The sequence below is a fragment of the Lampetra planeri genome, chromosome 77 (genome assembly GCF_965212315.1).
Source record: "Lampetra planeri chromosome 77, kcLamPlan1.2.h2, whole genome shotgun sequence".
In the NCBI taxonomy this organism is placed as follows: Eukaryota; Metazoa; Chordata; class Hyperoartia; order Petromyzontiformes; family Petromyzontidae; genus Lampetra; species Lampetra planeri.
The window spans coordinates 3562565-3579319 of record NC_136182.1 but is presented as its reverse complement, the minus strand read 5'-3'; the positions used below and the strand labels follow the sequence as shown (position 1 = coordinate 3579319).

The 16755-nt window shown below is 45.8% G+C and overlaps 1 long non-coding RNA gene across 2 annotated transcripts in view; it reads right to left on the bottom strand.

Annotated features, from left to right (window-relative positions):
• The window catches only part of LOC144738105 (uncharacterized), a 32042-nt gene extending 27038 nt beyond the window's left edge, over positions 1-5004 (bottom strand). For both annotated transcript variants that reach the window (XR_013589133.1, XR_013589132.1), the window contains exons 1-2: positions 4897-5004; positions 1861-1917 (exon numbers count right to left, since the gene is read on the bottom strand). This is a non-coding gene — a long non-coding RNA (uncharacterized LOC144738105). The remainder of the gene's footprint in view (positions 1-1860; positions 1918-4896) is intronic.
• Positions 5005-16755: the final 11751 nt, after the last annotated feature.

Sequence of the window (16755 nt, the reverse complement as noted above, 5' to 3'; positions counted from 1 at the left end):
CCCTGGGTTTAACATCGCTCTTTTATTATGTATTTTATATTCGACCTGGTGGTGATTCATCCCGTTATGCTTCGGGTCGAGTTGTATATAAAGTATTAAAGTATGGAAATAACATTTCATATCAATAACTTTAGCCTACCCTGTTGTTAAATTCCGACTTTAACGTGACTTTAATAGCAATACAGAATAATTGAGCTTTTTGTCTTAACTAGGCGAACACAAACTTCTGGTGACCCCCGCAGCCTCGCTGTTCAGCTGAGCCTGCATCCTTGAGAGATGCACAACACCCTTATTCTCGTCTCACTGTGGTCATCCAACCTTCTGCTCTGGGAGTGTTATTAATTTCAGGACAAAGGCCCCCTCACGTTCAGACGTGCAGGGTTGTTTAAATCAGCTCCCTCCCCTGTGCACACAGCCTTGAGCTGGGTTTATCTTTGCTCCCTCCCCTGTGCACACGTGTTCCAATTAGCTCGGAATCCCTAAACACACAATCAGTGATGATTCCTGGCTTTCTGTGGTTGTGATTTAGACAAAGGCGCCTCTGCTTCCTTTAATTGCCTTTGAGTTGACACTGCCCTATTATTCGCCCATGTGCTGAGGTCATAGAATTCGTTTTGACTTCAGTAATTTAACATTCAGTATTGGATTAGCAAATGGGCAATGGTTCATTGATGTAGCTCGCAGCCTGGTCTCCAATTTGAGCGAGCGCGAGGATCGATAATTTAGCCTACTCTGTTGTTGAATTTCGAATTTTGACGTTACTTTAAAACCATGCAGGATGGTTGGGCTTTTTGCCTTAACTATGTCTGGCTGACTCTCCCACTGTCTCTGCCGCCTGCACGGGTGACGTGTGCCCGTTTATCAGGCCTTATCTTTCCTTGAAGCAAGGTTGCAAATTCTGCCATCCTAGCCCTCCTCCAGTTCATTACTTAACAACACCTGGTGTTTTGCAGTTTGCTGCGCTTTGGTGTGTTTTCATTCATTATATATCAATGATGGAAGCAGGGTTAGGATACAACAATGCCTTAATAGTATTTGGCTAATTAAAATTTGCACATAAGCCCCTTCGTTGAACTATTATTTGTAGTGAAATGAGAGCGTAAATGGGGTTTGCTGCTGGGCTCTGGCCCAATCACACGGCCCGGGTTATTGGGGGGCGGAGCCCGGTATGGGGGGCGTGTGGGAGGGGCCGCCGTTCACCTCGGCTCCAATTGGAAGCGAGGTGAATGGGGGTGGAACCAGCAGGGCAGTATGGGAAGGCCGTATCTGACGATCCGGGAGGGGAGGAGTCAGGGTCACGTGGGGGAGAGGATATAAGTGGGAGCTCCGAAGAAATCGGGGTCAGTTGCGGGAGTAAAGAGGCTGAGCCACGTTGGGTGGCGAGAGGAGATCCGCGCCATCGGCCACGTGGCCGAAGGACCTTCAGCACGCCGTCGGCCAGCGGAGTGCGGGAGTGGAGGAGCTAACGGAGGAGCGTGCGTGGGCGCGCGCGAGGAGACGCTGGTCCCCTGTCAGGACTAGCGGGGTGTGAGGAAGAGTGGAGGAGCCGATGAGGTCGCGCGTGCGGGGCGCGCGCTAGACGACGCTTGTCCGCGGACAGGACCAGCGGGGTGCGGAGAAAGAAACTAAATAAAAGGCCAAAGGAGACCAACAGTGACCAACGGAGTCTTTTATTACAGTAGCCAGGTCACTTCTGAAAAATAGCTATATAGTTCAGTAGGCACTTAAAATAAAAAAGTTTAGTTTATAGCAGTTAGTATAAAAAAAGAGAAATGCAATAAACATGTCACCACGCATTATCGCGCACACGGAGATGAGCCGAGCAGCCGCAGAGGCGAGGGGCAGAGCGGTGATGCTCACGTGGGTAGGAAATTTCCAAGCGCTTCGTCGGGCTGCAGGTAGAAGGAGGCCGGGGACCTGACGAAGGAGACGAAGGTGTGAGTAGGCATCATCGCAAAACACCAATATCCCCCCTAGCCACGGGGCTAGACACAACACAGATACCCCCCTTGCCACAGGGCTGGACACAACACAGATACCCCCTTGCCACGGGGCTGGACACAACACAGATACCCCCCCTTTCCATGCAGCTGGACACAACACAGATACCCCCCTTGCCACGGGGCTGGACACAACACAGATACCCCCTTGCCATGGGGCTGGACACAACACAGATACCCCCTTGCCATGGGGCTGGACACAACACAGATAACCCCCCCTGCCACGGGGCTGGGCACAACACAGATATCCTCCTTGATACTGGGCTGAGTGCATAAGCAACTGAAGTAGAATTGTGTTAAATAAAGTACATACAGTAAAAAACTCATGAAATAAACTTAAATGAAGAAAACTAGCAATAGAAACATGGGGAAAAACAAGCTCTCAGCATATAAAACAAGCAATGACATAATGCTACGAAATGAAAGAATTACATAACACGACAATAAATTCCTTAACCCTCGTGGAGCTCAAGCGAGGCGTAAGGTTGCCCCCCGCCTTACGTCTCGCTCCACGGTATTCATCCGCAAACCTCACTGTGCTGCAATATTTGCGCTTACGTAATTAACGCAAGAATGTCTGCATATCGATGTTTTATTGTTACGTGATTTATGGAAGCATTCCCATTAGGTTAGATTTCCTCAAGTCAGATCTTTCGCAACCTGGGGACTGTCTGTACATGAAGGAAGATTCGCATTGCCGTTTACGACAGATGCTGGTTAGTGAAGAGCATTCCAGATTGTAGAATGCCGGATAACAATATATTTTCCTGTATTTTAATACATCTTTACTTTCCAACGATGTGCTGTACTAGTCATGAATTGGCATGTTTTGGTTACGTGACAAACCTTACTAATTGACCGTATTGGGTGGTGCCGGGATTAACGACATTTATTATATTTACGCAATCTAACCCAAAAACCTCGATTATGGACATTGGTCGCGAAAGCCTGCTACATATTCAACTGACAGCTTGGTAGTGTACCATTAAAATGTCAAGCAGCAACATTTTCAAAAAGAGAAAGCGTACAAAAAAGATGGCATCACCGTTTGTCCCTCTCCAATTGCTTGCCAAATACAAGGAAACTATTGCAAACGTGGCAGAGTGAGTAAAACTCGTAACTGCAAATCACAGACAGAAGCAAGCGACATCGTGTCGTTGACTCGGATTCATCCATTCTGGTCCCTTGCAAAATGTTTTTGACAATGCCTGAAAAACTTCGCTTTCACTGTTAACAAATCAATCTTTGGCTCATATTTGCAGGTTGTTTTATCCACTGCAGAAGCACCAGTTACACCACTGGGGGCTTCACACGAAACCAGCCGAGAGGCGTTTTGATAACACGTTCACATACAAAAGACAAAGATCCCCCGTGTAGCCTTAACAGACTGTTGGGGCAAGTGCCGATAGTGAGTAGCATCCATGAAGGCCGGCACGGCACGAGAGGGTGTTTGGCCAACATCAAGCCCGGCCGCCTTTGTCTCCCCAGTGGCGTTGTTTACACACTGTACCAGGTACTCATTTGACGCCGAGTCAACTTTAGGGGAGGTCCAGGACCGGTTCATATAATCGTCACCAGTGTTGGCGGCCATGAGCGGGAATCGAACTCGTGTCGCCGGGTTCGTAGCGCAGTGTAGCGCTAACCGCTGCACTATTGTGCACATTCATTTAGGATTTTCTTTGGACGTCAGCTAATAAAGTACAGTAGATTATTGATTATTCGTGCTGACAGGGAGGACAGCCGTAGATAATTCAAAATCGCGGACATTAGATTACTTTTTTTTAAACTATGAACTTCATACATTAACAGTACATCTAGCAACTAATTTACCTGGTGGTATTGAAACAATTCTTACATGCTTGTGTTGAACCAATGCCGCTTGAAATGATACAACAGCAGGCGTTGACGATGAAAAGCGTAAAAAACCATTCTGAGTTTATTGTCCGCTTATTTTATGGCCTGCTCAGATCTTCTTTCGGGGACTCAATTCGCTACTTTTAGCTCTAAACATCAAGGGCAGCGAGTGAGCCTCTATGAAGGCCCACAGCGTGCTGTTAGTGGTCGTGTAAGCAGCATCACAGCCGTCTTTGTCTCCCGAATCTACACTCGCAATGAACCGAGTACTCATTTAAGGCCGAACTGACCTAAGGGAGGCTTCCAAGAATGGTTTATATTTCGAGTTGCCGCTGTTTCTCCCCGTCAGAAATTAAATTACCTTCACGCATCTGCATGTGGCGTCTCCATGAGACGACTAACTGCACGAGCTAAAGGCGTGTCTCTCTGTAAGCGCCACTCTGCCTTACGCGAGACTTTTATATTTTCCATCATCTACTCCTTTAACGGATGTAGAAATTTAAACTAACTTCTTTCGCACCGTACGTAGCCAATGGTGCTAATCTGATGTGCGGAGCAAGAACAAACACTAAAACACAAAACGCACGCGCATGTAGGCCGTGCTATAAACAATGACCTTTGATTTGCTGTGCGGGAAAGGACGATACAGTCCACTAAAACTACGAGCACGCGGCACACCACCAGTGGCCGCGTCTCCTGCCGCGTGTGCAGGCGGTGCAACTGCACGGGCCCACACGGGCGGGGAGTTTCTGCAGTGCCATGCCACGTGGAGCAGAGGGGGACATTGACAGGCTTCATTCTTGTGTTTCTTGCACCAGAACCAGACTCACACAGAGAACCAGATACTCTCACACAGAGACCCTCACACAGAGACCCAGAGATTCTCACACAGAAACCCTCACACAGAGACCCAGATACTCTCACACAGAGACTCTTACATAGAGACCCAGAGACTCTCAACAGAGATTCTCACACAGAGACCCAGAGACTCTCAACAGAGACCCTCACACAGAGACCCAGAGACTCTCACACAGAGACTCACGCGGCAGCGACTCCGTGAGCAGTGATGGCGGCGCGAGACCGCGCGCGCTGGGTGACACCACGTGGTGCTGACACCACGTGCCGAGTGCGCGCGCCGAGTCACGTGGGGGCGGGCGGCCATCTTACCTGGGGACAGTGCTGCACTGTAACAGCGGGGAGCGGCGGTGCAGCGGTTAGAGCGGTGCTTTGTGTAAACATCGTCACTAGGGAGACAAAGGCGGCCGGGCGTGGTCCTGGCTACCCACCCCCTCGTGTGCCGTGCATAGGTGCTCGCTAACAGCACTTGCCCCAACAGTCTGTTCAGGATATACGGGGGATCTTTGTGTGAGTATGTGTGAATGTGTGAGTCTGTGAGTGAGTCTGTGTGAGTGTGTGAGTCTGTGTGAGTGAGTGAGTCTGTGTGAGTATGTGAGTCTGTGTGTATGTGCACGTGTGGATCACCACACAAATGTTGTGAAACTCTTTCCCCGTGGTCGCTGAGGTCGCCATCTCCTGGCCTATCCAGGGTCTGGAAGCGCAGCAAGCGGAGACATTTCCATCTCGAGGGGATTGAATGTTTCCCCCTCGCACGCGTTGGTTCTCTCCCCTCACATGCATACTCGCTCTTGAATGGAACTGGGCAAACATATGCCATGCAATGGGGCCCATTGCCTCAAACATCGCCCATGATATATTTTCCTCTTAAGGCAGCCGTGGTATTAACGAATGTGTTCAGTGACTTTTGTTAATTGTGCACCACTGCCAACGCGGTATCGACAAATTATCCCAATGTAGGACCACAGAGCTTGGGGATATTGTTGGTCGCACCGTACGTAGCCAACCGCGATAATCGGAGGTGCTGGCTGCTGGTGAAGGACAACAAACTAAGCACAAAAAGCAGTTCTAAAGAAATGGGTTGTCAAAGACATTTAAAAGTGCAGAGCTCCAATGGCTTCCAAATATCAGAAGGAAGAGCGATGGCCGCAGAAGCGCATCTGAAAGCGGCACGCGATGAGGTGACCGCACCCCTCCTGAATCCCCCCGGGATGCACCCCAGAGCCCCCCTCTAACCCCCCTCGGACCCCCTCGGCGAAGACAGCGCAGATTGCCGCAGCTGCCTCGCCCGCACTGTGGCACTGCAGTTGTAGCACGTGGCCACACGGCGGCGGTGGAGATTACTGATCGGGCGTCCGTGTTGGTTAGGTCATTTAGAGGACATTCATGTTGGTTAGGTCATTTAGACGAGCAGGGGTCCCAAACCCCCGAGCCGCTGACCAGTACCAGTCCGTGGCCTGTTAGGAACCGAGCCGCACAGCAGGAGGTGAGCGCCTCTTTCCCGCACTGCGTACTTGTCTCAGTCAGCTTCTTTGAAAAGGTGGAAAGACCCAATCATGACCCCACCCCCGTCCGTGAAAAAAGTGTCTTCCATGAAACCGGTCCCTGGTGCCAAAAAGGTTGGGGAGCACTGATTTAGAGGACGTCCATGTTGGTTAGGTTATTGAGAGGACGCCCATGAATGACGTCACGCACCTAGGGGGGGGGGCTCAGACATTTGTGACGATGTGTGACGAGGGGGGGGGTTTGAGAAATGTGAGGTCACATCAAAATGCGTAACTTTAAATAAATATAGACAACGCGTTATACTTAATTAAATATACTTTTAATGAATGTTTTATCCTACAACATCATAGTGCAGCGGCACATTAAATACGCACTACAATGACAATACTTTAAAGCGATTTGAAGCGTGTTTTATTTTTTGTGGGGGGATGGGGGGCAGAGCTTTGTGACGTCATATTTGAGGGGGGGGGTCTGACTTTTCGTGACGCCGTGTGACGAGGGAGGGTGGGGTCAAAAATCGTCCAAAATCGCGTGACGTCATTTATGGATAGCCCCTTAGGTCATTTAGCTCATGAGGTTTTGGTCTCATTGCCACCTCCACCATGAGCAGAGGTCGCGGGAAGAGGCCACGCACCGACACTCGGGGCAGTCGTCCCCACTGTTGAAGTGGCGAGCTGCCGGTTTGGACAGGAAGGCCATTGTCCGAAGCGTCGCCTGTATGTGTTCTTCTTTTAAGGCCGCCGGGTTATTAACGAATGTGTTGATTTTGTTTAATTCGGGATTGTGTTCGTGCGCTGCTGCCATCGCAGCCAGAGATTCACCCAGGAGAGGGTGCCGTGTATCCGTGCACTCCAGTGACATCCGCAGGGCCAGGCTCGAGCCAGTGCGTGACAGAGTTATTTGCTGAACTGGATCCATGTCTATCAGAGTGGGTCCCTGCCAAGAGGACCTGGCAATTCATCAGTGTTGGTTCAAGCAAGCCTGACTGCTGATTAGTCACCAAGTGTCCAATCCTCACCAGGATGCTGCTTGTGTTGAATCAATGATGCTGCTGAGATCTACTCTCAAAAGGCTGACGGGATGAGTAGAACCACTCGCATTGTTTATGTGGATATACGGCTATGAGGAGGCAGTTATTGAGAGATGTCAACTACCTCGCCTGGTATACAGGGAGACGTGGGTTCGATCCCGACCCCGACACCTGTATATTTGGAGTTAGCGTGTTTTTTTCCGTGGTCGCGTAGATTCTTCTATGGCTCCTCTGGTTTTCCCCTCCACATTGAGAAACATACGTTTCTAGTATTTGACGGATATATTTTCAGATGATGAGCCACTTCATTGAGATATTATTTGTGACCAGGTAGCTTCTGAAAAAGAGCTATTGGACCAGTGGGCCTTACCTAGTAAATAAAAAGTTTAGTTCGTGCCACCTCCCGCACCACGCTTGTGAGCACAGGGACACCGCGTGCTCACCTGCAGATCGCATTACCAGCTTATATCTCGAGCTCACACCTTGAGCTCACGCCTTGAGCTCGAACTTTCAGTTCACACCTCCGGCTCATCACCTTCTGCTGAGCTCCAAGCACGCTCGGCTCAGGTTCTTTAATCACGAATACAGCAGCCGCGTTGTTCAGACTCCACCAATATTCAGGGACATCTCCACCGCCACTCAGGGACATCAACACTACTCAAGGACATCTCCACCACTCACAGCAGGGGCAACGGACACCACCGTTGACATTTCACAGACGTGATTGAGATGCTCAGCAGTGATTCAGGTGCATTTTGATGACTCCATGAGAACTGTTCTTGATCTGCTGAAGTAGCAGCGATAATCCTCGTGCCACTTTTTTATTTCGTCCCAGAGCACCCTTCACCGACCGGGTCGTGACAGTGACAGCAGCAGTAGCGACATCGTGGCGCGTCACTGACACGGCTAAACACACATCAGCGGAGATGTAGTGGCGGCTGCAGGCAAAGGGTATCCCTCGCATGAACAATAAATCAAGCTACACTCTAGCCCACAGATATGTCGAAGACAAAGATCCCCCGTAAAGACTTAAGACTGTTTTCACAAGTGCGTTTAGCGAGCGCCTTATGAAGGCTGACATGGCATGCGAGGTAGCCTCAGCTAAATGAGTACCAGGCACTAATTTGAGACTGAGTCGATCACTGGTGTTGGCCATGAGCGGAAATTTAACTCCGGTCGCCAGCTTCGTAGCGCAGCAGGCTAACATGGAAAGGGTGCAGCGATGTTGGAATGTTATTTATTTTGTATTATTTCTTATTTGGGGTGGTGGTGTTGGTAGGGGTCAAGGTGTTTATAGAGTTGGCGTTTGTAGGATAGGTAACGTTGATAGGACTGTTGGGAAGAGTGATGGTGTCGGTTGGGGTGGTCGTATTTGTAGGAGTCATTGTGTTGGTAGGATTGGTGCTGGTAGGGTTGGTGTTGGTAGTGGTGTTGGTAGGAATAATGGTGTTGGTAGGGTTGGTGTTGATAGGGTTGGCGTTGGTAGGGTTGGTTTTGGTAGGAGTGGTGGTGTTCGTCACAGTAGTTGCGTTTGGTCAGGGTAGCGGTGTTGGGAGGGGTGGTAGTGTTGGTAGGTGTGCGGATTCTAAAGGTGGTGGAGTTGGTAGGAGTGGTGGAGCAGGCATTGATCCGGGCCATGAAGAGTGGTCTCTTTGCCCTCATGATCACGAGGCGGGACTCACGCTCAGCTGGGGTGATGATGTGGGAAGGAGTGGTGGTGAGGGTAGAGGAAGTGATGTTGGTTCAGGGTTGGGTTAGTAGAGGAGGTAGTGTTAGTAGGTGTGTGGTTGGTAGAGGTGGTGGAGTTGGTAGGAGTGGTGGAGCAGGCATTGATCCGGGCCATGAAGAGTGATCTCTTTTCCCTCATGATCATGAGGCTGGACACATGCTCAGCTGGGGTGATGTGGCTGGGAGTGGTAGTGAGGGTAGAGGAGGTAATGTTGGTAGGCGTGGGATTGGTCGAGGTGGTGGAGTTGGTAGGAGCGGGGGAGTTGGTGGTTGAGCTGGTAGGGATAATTGAGCTTATTGTAGTGCAGCGGGCATTGGTGCGGGCCATGATCATGAGGTGACACCACTCACGCTCAACTGGGGTAATGGTGTCGGTCCTGGTGGTGGTGAAGGTGGAGAAGATGTTGTTGGTAGGGTTTGTAGGGGTGGAAGGGGTGGTGGTATAATGAAATAGCGACATAATATCTAACCAGAAAACTATAGACAGACATATTAGCAGACAGATATCACAAGATACATACATAGCGAGAGCAACACAGGTGACAGAGAGGGGTGATCGTCTCTGTGGGGTGGCCTTAAATAGACAGAGGGGGGGCGGAGGCAGAGAGAGGGAGGGGGGTTAGAAAAAATTAGCATATCAATGAGTGGTCCAAAAGAAAACGTGGTGCTGCGAGTACGATGGCACAGCAAGCAAGCCTGAAAATCAGGAGAAAGACACACTAAAATTAAATAACCTAGTAAAATATCGAAATGTAATGTAATACAACACAGAGGGTCGGTCAACACACAATTAACGCATAGCCTGGTTGATTACGTATTTCAAAGATTGCTAAGTTAGAATTTAAGTGTGAACATTCTAAAGAGGACACAGGCAGAGAAACAAGTCGCCAGAGAGAGAGAAAAAAGATAAGCTTAAAACTTCCCCGTAGAAGTGGTTCAATCTTAATTTTAGAACTTTCGTGACTGCAGGAATTATTATTTGGTTCTTTCGGTTAAGTCACGTCTAAAGATAAAATAATAAATTAAATTAAATAATAGAATACGACGTTTCGATTGCAACACAAGCAATCATCATCAGGTATAATGAAATAGCGACATAATATCTAACCAGAAAACTATAGACAGACATATTAGCAGACAGATATCACAAGATACATACATAGCGAGAGCAACACAGGTGACAGAGAGGGGTGATCGTCTCTGTGGGGTGGCCTTAAATAGACAGATGGGGGGCGGAGGCAGAGAGAGGGAGGGGGGTTAGAAAAAATTAGCATATCAATGAGTGGTCCAAAAGAAAACGTGGTGCTGCGAGTACGATGGCACAGCAAGCAAGCCTGAAAATCAGGAGAAAGACACACTAAAATTAAATAACCTAGTAAAATATCGAAATGTAATGTAATACAACACAGAGGGTCGGTCAACACACAATTAACGCATAGCCTGGTTGATTACGTATTTCAAAGATTGCTAAGTTAGAATTTAAGTGTGAACATTCTAAAGAGGACACAGGCAGAGAAACAAGTCGCCAGAGAGAGAGAAAAAAGATAAGCTTAAAACTTCCCCGTAGAAGTGGTTCAATCTTAATTTTAGAACTTTCGTGACTGCAGGAATTATTATTTGGTTCTTTCGGTTAAGTCACGTCTAAAGATAAAATAATAAATTAAATTAAATAATAGAATACGACGTTTCGATTGCAACACAAGCAATCATCATCAGGTATAATGAAATAGCGACATAATATCTAACCAGAAAACTATAGACAGACATATTAGCAGACAGATATCACAAGATACATACATAGCGAGAGCAACACAGGTGACAGAGAGGGGTGATCGTCTCTGTGGGGTGGCCTTAAATAGACAGAGGGGGGGCGGAGGCAGAGAGAGGGAGGGGGGTTAGAAAAAATTAGCATATCAATGAGTGGTCCAAAAGAAAACGTGGTGCTGCGAGTACGATGGCACAGCAAGCAAGCCTGAAAATCAGGAGAAAGACACACTAAAATTAAATAACCTAGTAAAATATCGAAATGTAATGTAATACAACACAGAGGGTCGGTCAACACACAATTAACGCATAGCCTGGTTGATTACGTATTTCAAAGATTGCTAAGTTAGAATTTAAGTGTGAACATTCTAAAGAGGACACAGGCAGAGAAACAAGTCGCCAGAGAGAGAGAAAAAAGATAAGCTTAAAACTTCCCCGTAGAAGTGGTTCAATCTTAATTTTAGAACTTTCGTGACTGCAGGAATTATTATTTGGTTCTTTCGGTTAAGTCACGTCTAAAGATAAAATAATAAATTAAATTAAATAATAGAATACGACGTTTCGATTGCAACACAAGCAATCATCATCAGGTATAATGAAATAGCGACATAATATCTAACCAGAAAACTATAGACAGACATATTAGCAGACAGATATCACAAGATACATACATAGCGAGAGCAACACAGGTGACAGAGAGGGGTGATCGTCTCTGTGGGGTGGCCTTAAATAGACAGAGGGGGGGCGGAGGCAGAGAGAGGGAGGGGGGTTAGAAAAAATTAGCATATCAATGAGTGGTCCAAAAGAAAACGTGGTGCTGCGAGTACGATGGCACAGCAAGCAAGCCTGAAAATCAGGAGAAAGACACACTAAAATTAAATAACCTAGTAAAATATCGAAATGTAATGTAATACAACACAGAGGGTCGGTCAACACACAATTAACGCATAGCCTGGTTGATTACGTATTTCAAAGATTGCTAAGTTAGAATTTAAGTGTGAACATTCTAAAGAGGACACAGGCAGAGAAACAAGTCGCCAGAGAGAGAGAAAAAAGATAAGCTTAAAACTTCCCCGTAGAAGTGGTTCAATCTTAATTTTAGAACTTTCGTGACTGCAGGAATTATTATTTGGTTCTTTCGGTTAAGTCACGTCTAAAGATAAAATAATAAATTAAATTAAATAATAGAATACGACGTTTCGATTGCAACACAAGCAATCATCATCAGGTATAATGAAATAGCGACATAATATCTAACCAGAAAACTATAGACAGACATATTAGCAGACAGATATCACAAGATACATACATAGCGAGAGCAACACAGGTGACAGAGAGGGGTGATCGTCTCTGTGGGGTGGCCTTAAATAGACAGAGGGGGGGCGGAGGCAGAGAGAGGGAGGGGGGTTAGAAAAAATTAGCATATCAATGAGTGGTCCAAAAGAAAACGTGGTGCTGCGAGTACGATGGCACAGCAAGCAAGCCTGAAAATCAGGAGAAAGACACACTAAAATTAAATAACCTAGTAAAATATCGAAATGTAATGTAATACAACACAGAGGGTCGGTCAACACACAATTAACGCATAGCCTGGTTGATTACGTATTTCAAAGATTGCTAAGTTAGAATTTAAGTGTGAACATTCTAAAGAGGACACAGGCAGAGAAACAAGTCGCCAGAGAGAGAGAAAAAAGATAAGCTTAAAACTTCCCCGTAGAAGTGGTTCAATCTTAATTTTAGAACTTTCGTGACTGCAGGAATTATTATTTGGTTCTTTCGGTTAAGTCACGTCTGAAGATAAAATAATAAATTAAATTAAATAATAGAATACGACGTTTCGATTGCAACACAAGCAATCATCATCAGGTATAATGAAATAGCGACATAATATCTAACCAGAAAACTATAGACAGACATATTAGCAGACAGATATCACAAGATACATACATAGCGAGAGCAACACAGGTGACAGAGAGGGGTGATCGTCTCTGTGGGGTGGCCTTAAATAGACAGAGGGGGGGCGGAGGCAGAGAGAGGGAGGGGGGTTAGAAAAAATTAGCATATCAATGAGTGGTCCAAAAGAAAACGTGGTGCTGCGAGTACGATGGCACAGCAAGCAAGCCTGAAAATCAGGAGAAAGACACACTAAAATTAAATAACCTAGTAAAATATCGAAATGTAATGTAATACAACACAGAGGGTCGGTCAACACACAATTAACGCATAGCCTGGTTGATTACGTATTTCAAAGATTGCTAAGTTAGAATTTAAGTGTGAACATTCTAAAGAGGACACAGGCAGAGAAACAAGTCGCCAGAGAGAGAGAGAAAAAAGATAAGCTTAAAACTTCCCCGTAGAAGTGGTTCAATCTTAATTTTAGAACTTTCGTGACTGCAGGAATTATTATTTGGTTCTTTCGGTTAAGTCACGTCTAAAGATAAAATAATAAATTAAATTAAATAATAGAATACGACGTTTCGATTGCAACACAAGCAATCATCATCAGGTATAATGAAATAGCGACATAATATCTAACCAGAAAACTATAGACAGACATATTAGCAGACAGATATCACAAGATACATACATAGCGAGAGCAACACAGGTGACAGAGAGGGGTGATCGTCTCTGTGGGGTGGCCTTAAATAGACAGAGGGGGGGCGGAGGCAGAGAGAGGGAGGGGGGTTAGAAAAAATTAGCATATCAATGAGTGGTCCAAAAGAAAACGTGGTGCTGCGAGTACGATGGCACAGCAAGCAAGCCTGAAAATCAGGAGAAAGACACACTAAAATTAAATAACCTAGTAAAATATCGAAATGTAATGTAATACAACACAGAGGGTCGGTCAACACACAATTAACGCATAGCCTGGTTGATTACGTATTTCAAAGATTGCTAAGTTAGAATTTAAGTGTGAACATTCTAAAGAGGACACAGGCAGAGAAACAAGTCGCCAGAGAGAGAGAAAAAAGATAAGCTTAAAACTTCCCCGTAGAAGTGGTTCAATCTTAATTTTAGAACTTTCGTGACTGCAGGAATTATTATTTGGTTCTTTCGGTTAAGTCACGTCTAAAGATAAAATAATAAATTAAATTAAATAATAGAATACGACGTTTCGATTGCAACACAAGCAATCATCATCAGGTATAATGAAATAGCGACATAATATCTAACCAGAAAACTATAGACAGACATATTAGCAGACAGATATCACAAGATACATACATAGCGAGAGCAACACAGGTGACAGAGAGGGGTGATCGTCTCTGTGGGGTGGCCTTAAATAGACAGAGGGGGGGCGGAGGCAGAGAGAGGGAGGGGGGTTAGAAAAAATTAGCATATCAATGAGTGGTCCAAAAGAAAACGTGGTGCTGCGAGTACGATGGCACAGCAAGCAAGCCTGAAAATCAGGAGAAAGACACACTAAAATTAAATAACCTAGTAAAATATCGAAATGTAATGTAATACAACACAGAGGGTCGGTCAACACACAATTAACGCATAGCCTGGTTGATTACGTATTTCAAAGATTGCTAAGTTAGAATTTAAGTGTGAACATTCTAAAGAGGACACAGGCAGAGAAACAAGTCGCCAGAGAGAGAGAAAAAAGATAAGCTTAAAACTTCCCCGTAGAAGTGGTTCAATCTTAATTTTAGAACTTTCGTGACTGCAGGAATTATTATTTGGTTCTTTCGGTTAAGTCACGTCTAAAGATAAAATAATAAATTAAATTAAATAATAGAATTCGACGTTTCGATTGCAACACAAGCAATCATCATCAGGTATAATGAAATAGCGACATAATATCTAACCAGAAAACTATAGACAGACATATTAGCAGACAGATATCACAAGATACATACATAGCGAGAGCAACACAGGTGACAGAGAGGGGTGATCGTCTCTGTGGGGTGGCCTTAAATAGACAGAGGGGGGGCGGAGGCAGAGAGAGGGAGGGGGGTTAGAAAAAATTAGCATATCAATGAGTGGTCCAAAAGAAAACGTGGTGCTGCGAGTACGATGGCACAGCAAGCAAGCCTGAAAATCAGGAGAAAGACACACTAAAATTAAATAACCTAGTAAAATATCGAAATGTAATGTAATACAACACAGAGGGTCGGTCAACACACAATTAACGCATAGCCTGGTTGATTACGTATTTCAAAGATTGCTAAGTTAGAATTTAAGTGTGAACATTCTAAAGAGGACACAGGCAGAGAAACAAGTCGCCAGAGAGAGAGAAAAAAGATAAGCTTAAAACTTCCCCGTAGAAGTGGTTCAATCTTAATTTTAGAACTTTCGTGACTGCAGGAATTATTATTTGGTTCTTTCGGTTAAGTCACGTCTAAAGATAAAATAATAAATTAAATTAAATAATAGAATACGACGTTTCGATTGCAACACAAGCAATCATCATCAGGTATAATGAAATAGCGACATAATATCTAACCAGAAAACTATAGACAGACATATTAGCAGACAGATATCACAAGATACATACATAGCGAGAGCAACACAGGTGACAGAGAGGGGTGATCGTCTCTGTGGGGTGGCCTTAAATAGACAGAGGGGGGGCGGAGGCAGAGAGAGGGAGGGGGGGAGGGGGGTCTTTTGGACCACTCATTGATATGCTAATTTTTTCTAACCCCCCTCCCTCTCTCTGCCTCCGCCCCCCCTCTGTCTATTTAAGGCCACCCCACAGAGACGATCACCCCTCTCTGTCACCTGTGTTGCTCTCGCTATGTATGTATCTTGTGATATCTGTCTGCTAATATGTCTGTCTATAGTTTTCTGGTTAGATATTATGTCGCTATTTCATTATACCTGATGATGATTGCTTGTGTTGCAATCGAAACGTCGTATTCTATTATTTAATTTAATTTATTATTTTATCTTTAGACGTGACTTAACCGAAAGAACCAAATAATAATTCCTGCAGTCACGAAAGTTCTAAAATTAAGATTGAGGGGTGGTGGTGTTAGTCAGGATAGTATTGGTAGAGGTGGTGGTATTTGAAAGTGTGATGGTGTTAGTCGAGATAGCAGTGTTGGTCGGGGTGGGGTTTGTCATGGTGGTGTTGGTAGGAATGGTGCTGTTGGTAGGAGTGCTGGTGTTGGTAGGAGTGGTGATGTTGGTGGGTGCGCTGTTAAGTGTTGGTGAGCTATTCATCATGGAGCAGCCATCCAGCTGAGTCTTGAGGGATCTGTGGGTCCTCTTGATTTTCATGGGGTGGCGCTTGCCCCGAGCCAATTTCCACATGGATCCTCTCATGTGGCGGCTTCGGTAAACTCGTCCACGTTGCGATGACTTCTGTTTAAAACCGGAAACAAAATCAGTATGAGAGGCAAGAGATTGCAGTCTCCTTCTTCCCCTGTTGGTCACATCCACTCAAATATTTTTTGTCACTTGCCATCTGCCACACCACCACCATTGATTGAACACGAGTGTTGTACTTGCCTTTCAGTCGCAAATATCGGACAACTATTTGTAATCCACAGCATGAACAATGTGTGTGCTTGTAATAAATGTGTGCGACTTTGTCGAGGGTGTGAGTGTGATTTTTTATTTTTTGTTGTTGTAACGTTCTAACCTGCCTCTCCTGGACATCTGTGAAAAATAGCGTAATAGCTCATCGGATTCCTCCAGTATAAATATTATGATTCTGATTTGTGTCATCTATGCATGTGAGATTATGACATTTGCCTGAGTGATCTATATCCATGATGCCTCTCTGGGTGTGGTGTCTCTGTGTGTGTCTGTTGTGGTGTCCTGCTGATTCTCTATGTGACAGTGAAGCCAGCACACTCTCTCTCTCTCTCTTACCAGTTGATTCTTCCGCCAGACTCTTAGGCTGGTAATGGTGATCCCCGCGCTCTCCACGTCGTAAGTGATGGCCACCGGCCCACTGTGCAGCATCTTCATCAAGGTCGTCCACCTTGAGGGAGACGGGTATTCTCCATCTTGCGGAACCGTCATCGAACAGCCTAAAGAGGAAGCTGCTTGAGGTACCATTTCGGC